Below are 5,992 nucleotides of genomic sequence, written 5' to 3' on the forward strand. Positions count from 1 at the left end.
AGTACTGAAGAAGTAAGTTACACTTACCGCACATAGTGTTTTTATAGCCAGCTTTTCCTTCCTTGTTGGATCATGCCTTCTATGATGATTAGTGACATAGAACATAAATGCCCTGTTCGAATTATTTTAGCAAATACAACTTGTTAGTATCCAAAAGTGAACGTTACAAGTATGTATACAAACATATAAGCTAATGAGGATTATCGATATGTATACGTCTTGAGAATCGATATGAAGTCTTTGTATGTCGCTGGGTCCTTATCTAATGAATCAAAGACCCATGCCATGCTCCTCCCGACATCGACGGCTATACAAATCCAGTGGTTGCTGCATGGATTTAATCATAGAACTAGATAAGCTCTTTTGCATCGAATAAAATATATCGAACAAAGCTTTAAGTATAGAGTTGAGCTTACTCGAAGTTGTATGGTAGCCATATAGTAGAGTGTTGTTGGAGATTTTTGAAAGCCAGGGCAATGTATGCCATAACCTTAAGGGACTCTTCCCTTAGTTTTGCCGTACGGATATGCTCTTTCTCCCGAAGAGTCTTTGCAGCAGCTAGCTCTTTGGCATCAAGTGTCCACCGTTTAGGGTAATTGAAATTTGTTTGGGCTATAGCTTGAGGGTCCACATACCCGACTTTTACACTTGACATTTGTTTGACAATGTGCACTTGCATTCTACAAATCACGGCGTGGGTTAGTTACAACAAAATTCAAAGATTACATTCATATCATATCGAGAGGACAAGGACTTACAGGCACCACGTGCGAATTAGATTCATCTCCATTTCTCCCAGGTGAAAGCATGTTTGCATGTCATTGAAGTCAAAGACAATTTTCTCGGCTGGGCTTCCAAATGTGCCGGTGGGAAAGCATGCTTGTATGATATCTATGCTCGTTGGGAGAACACGCAAGTACCAATCATGGAACCTTCTCATTTCAAGTGGTAGGCGCTGGATGTCCTGGTTTGGTAGGAAGGGCTTGCCTCTTTCATATGTTTTCGGGCAATCCTTTGACCATTTGATGGCATCAACATTTGGATACTACTTTGCAAATTGGTGGAGTTTGCTAGTGACGGCCTCCTCAGAACCCCGTGATGGGACTTTTTTAACTTGGTTCTCAGGCTTGAACTGGTCATGGGAATACCACTTGGACACCGACGAGACGTCTTTGATCGGAACATAAACTGGCCTTATGGTGATTGGATGCTTCTTTCGAATTTCCCATTCAGGCATGTCCTCATCTTCTTGTGCTGTAGCTTCTTCAGGAGGCACTCGTTGTTCATGTATCGGCTGTGCTGATTGAGAAGACTGTGGTATCTCATGATGCACTTGTTCAGTACGAGCTGGAGAAGGTTGTGGCATCTCATCAGGCACATGCTCGCTAGGAGGCGGGGAAGAATATGGCATCTCAGGAATGTGGGGGTCACGAGATGGTAAAAATATCTCCCTGACCTCAACAACTCACTCCAAATTTGGGAGAGGGGGAGGCGGCGAAGAAGCAGTCAATATAATGTTCCGTTTGTGCCAGAGGATGAACTGCCCCATAACGTCTCCGAGTAACACCAGCCCCTCGGGAGTTGCGTAGTCTATCCTCCACTACATGAACTCGTGCTTCACTATATGCACCTCGACCCTAGTGTAGTCCGGAGGTATCTTATTATTGTGGTGTAAGCCACCGGGAGGATGTGCCACACCCGTTGCCACCTCCATCATAGTGTTCTGCCGGCCGCTGAGAAACACCAAGGTGCAACTAGTTGGTTTCCGTATGCGATCGACTAGGGTTGTGGCTGCAGTGGAACCTTGGCTGCTAGAAACTTTCGCAGGGCTACCAACTAATGCCAGTTCTCCTGGCGGCGTCTCTAATATCCATGGCTCCATAGACAGTCCTTGCTCCTCCAGCGCCTTCACAACTAGAGCCTTCACTTGGAGCTCAAGACTAGTCTCCCGGTCTTGGCCATGTTTCATGTATATGTGCCTGTCCTCTTCGAATCCTTGCTTCCAGGTCGTCCTTTTCCCTAGCCCCCTGGTGCGGCCCGTGTGCTCCTTGTTTCCCAAGCCAAGGCTAAGCTCGTCCCTCTCTCTGGAAGGATTGAATGAGCCCTTCTCCTTGTCTTCAGTATATTTCAGTATCCTTGATACCACCTCTTGGGTCTCTGGCTTATCAAACTTAAGAATACTGCCAGATGATTCTGTACTCCTCACATATATCCAGTTCCTTGAGCGTACCTTCAAATTCGTCACATCGATATTCCCAGCAGCTGCGGCCTCTTCGTCCATCTTCCTAAACTGTTCTTCCTTAGCATAGTAGCAACCGAGGCCTAGATGATGGTGGTGTTTGTTCCTCTTCGCCAGCTCAGTGTTACGGGCACTGAGCTCCAATGCCTCTGGTGAAGTCTTCTGAGCCATGAGCTCCTCCCATTTACTAGGAGTTATTTTGTCAAACTCGTTGAAGGGAGTTAACCCCTTTTGGATATACTTCATGTTGAGCTCTGACCTCCAACGTCGGAATGACTCTCCCATCATCCTGATAGCATTTTTTACCAATTCATGCTTACCCTCTGGAAATCTAAAATTGACCTTCAGCTGCCTATCCCATAGTGTATTCTTTGTGTTCTCTGGTACCTCTTTCCAGTTAGGGATTGCTGGGTTCAATTTATCTCTTACTAGGGCCCCGATCGCATTACAGAATTTTCCACTTAATTCCTTCGGCTCAAGGATCTCCCCTACTGGCCCGACCTCCGTTATCACATAGCATGCCTTATCTGGATATAGATTTCCTTTTCTATCCCTTCATTTCCTCTTAGGCTTGGTAGTTATGGTTGTGTCTTGAGTTTGTGGAGCAGAGGCATCGTGATGTCGCGGACATCGACGTCGTCTTTTCTGAGTTTCAGGAGGGACCTGTATATACGACAGGTCAAAGTGTTAGCAGAGGTAACACAGCTAAAGCTTTAGCAAAATTTACAAGCTAAGGCTTTTTCCCTACCTCCTCGTTCGGGTCAAAATCCTTGTCCAAATCTTCCTCCGTTGGCCTCCTTCTGGCTTCACATGGGAAACGATCCTCGAGACTTTCATATCCCTCTTCTGAGTCATCTTCTTCTTCTTTGCCTTCAGCAGCCTCTCCTGCTCTTCCTTCTGCTCCCCCTTCCTCCTCGTCACACTGCTCCTGAGTAAGCATCACTTCTAGATCCTTTTCTAACTCGTTATCGAACTGCTCCCGAGTTAGCTGGTCCTCTAGTGCTTGCTCTTCATTGGTTGGGTGCTCATCATGCTCGGGGCATCGGGCTACACTGTCTGGTGTCCGTGACATTATTTCGCGCTTTGTTCTAATAGATGCAAGAAAGTGTGCTTTAGGTACGCGAGAAGGTATAAGAAATCAAAAAGGGCTATAAACCAAAGTAGTCCTATAAAACAACAATATATCAAAAAAAAGAGTAGTAGCAGTGGTAGAGCCCTCAGAAACATGTCAATCATCATCTGATCTTGAACTTGGAGCATCAAGGCATCATAACAGAGAAGAGAGGAGAAGGTAATGTAGGGGCGGCTGCTAATGATGCCAAGTTCCTCACAAGTTCTTGATCATCAGCTCATATTCCATATAATGTATGGATTTGGACAATTTCATCATCGGCAAAACAAAGGAGAGGAGAGGAGAGGGGAGATTTTGCAAAAAAAAAACAACAGCTGCTTAGCAAACAATATACATGTCGCATTTTAAGGTATATATTTATACAAAATATTACCAACATCTGTATATTATCCATCGATACTATTAAGTGTTAAGCACTATAATTATTATTACCTCTTGTGTATATATCTCTAATGAAACTTAAGAAAAATTGACTTGAGATGTGCATTCTTTTTGGACGAAGCCTCCCAGGAATGGTGTAGGAGTAAAGGTCAACAACATCGGTCACTCTAGAATTTTCTACGGACCATGATAGCAATATAGCACAGATATATACATAATGATAGTAAAAGTATTTAACAAAATATGATCACAAAAGAATATCAGCTTTTCAAATGTGTGCTTGTACTACTAAATGCATAGCACGTAATACTCATCATCTTCATATTAGCATGTATTAACTAAAAATTACCAGAGATCTGATACTTACCGGTCCAGATGGACGATGTGCACTGGCGTGCGGGGGCGAGACATCGAGGGTCGGCGCGCGGGGGCGGGCACTGGGGGCCGGGCATGGGACGCCGGGGGTCGGCGCGTGGGTGCGGGACGCCGAGGGCGTGCGGGAGTGGGACGCCAGGGGTCAGCGCGCGGGGGCGGGCGCCGAGGAGTGGGCGCGGGACGCCGAGGGTCGGCGCGTGGGGGTGGGACACCGGGGGCGTGCGGGGGTGGGACGCCGGGTGTCGGCGCGCGGGGGCGGGCGCGGGTGCGGGTGCGCGACGCCGAGAGCGCCGGGGGCTGGTGTGGGCGGGCGCGGGACCTGCAGCGGAAACCCAAGGCACGGGCAGCCTGTCGGCATCGGAGGAAGAAGACAGCGCCCAGACGATGACTCCCATGCGCTTCTTGCTATTTATACCCGGTACTATTTGTAGGGGCGGTTCCTAATCTAGCCGCCCCTACAAATGCATTTTAGGGGCGGTTTCTGATCCAACCGCCCCTACAAATATTTTCTGTTTTTTTAATTATAAATTCTATATTTTTATATCATAAAAACACAAAGTAATATAAAAAATATGTATATGCACAAATATATTATTTTGTATTATTCTATATATGCACAAATTATAAATTCTATATTTTGTAGTAAAAACAATATAGAAAACAAAAAAAACAAAAATTAAAATTTTGAATTTTAAAACTTTGACTACAATTTTATGACATTAAATGAAATAAAATGAAAATATTATAAACATAAAAGTTGTATAACTCATCAACATGTACAACTTTTATTTTGGTCATCTTGTCATGTGACTTTGTTTAAACGATTCAAATTTTGAAATTCAAACAATTTCAACTTAAAATAATATTTTGAAAGAGTAAATGATTTTAGAAGAAAACCTCATGAATATCAAATTTCTAGAACTCATCAATATGTACAACTTTTATTTTGATCATATTTTCATTTGACCAAATTTGAATAGTTGAAATTTTGAATTTCACTAAATGGCAACTTCAAACAAGATTTTGAAACTTAAATGATTTCAACAATAAAAGTTGTTGAAATCCTCATTATCTACAACTTTTATTTTGGTCACTTCTTCATGTGACAAAGTATTAGTAAACATTGTTCATAAATTCACATATGACTCATAGTTTCATGAACTATACGAGAAACATGTTGATTTATGAACAATATTTAATATCACTTTGTCAGATAAAGAAATGATCAAAATAAAAGTTGTAGATCTTGATGAGTTATACAACTTTGGTATTCATCACTTTTTCAGCTGAAATAATTTAATGGTTGAAAATCTCGTTCGAACTTATCATTTTTTTAAATTTGAAAAATTGAAGTGCTCAAACTTTGTCAAATGAAAAGAATGATCAAATCAACACACTAACTTGATAGGGCAAGATTTTAGAAAATTTTAGGAAAAAAATCATCACATTTGGAGTTAGTATGAGGGAGAAAGACTAGTTACAAATTTTAACCAGAGATTAAAAAGAAAAATCACAGCTGTTCATGATGATCAATGATGAACAAGTGTGATTTCTCTTTTTAATCTGTAGCTGAAACTTGTAACTAGTTTTTCTCCCTCATACTAACTCCAAATATGATGGTTTTTTCCCTAAAATTTTCTAAAATCATGCTCTATCATTTTAGTCTAGTCATCTATCTTTGTCACTAATTTTGAACAATTCAAATTTTAAATTTTAGAAAATGACAGCTTCAAACCTGATTTTCAAACACTAAATGATTTCAGCTGTAAAGGTGATGAATATAAAAGTTATATAACTCATCAAGATCTCATAAAGTTTTAGTAGTAATATATAGTCTCACACGCATGCATAAACGAAGTCTTACA

The sequence above is a fragment of the Miscanthus floridulus genome, chromosome 13, assembly GCF_019320115.1.
Source record: "Miscanthus floridulus cultivar M001 chromosome 13, ASM1932011v1, whole genome shotgun sequence".
In the NCBI taxonomy this organism is placed as follows: Eukaryota; Viridiplantae; Streptophyta; class Magnoliopsida; order Poales; family Poaceae; genus Miscanthus; species Miscanthus floridulus.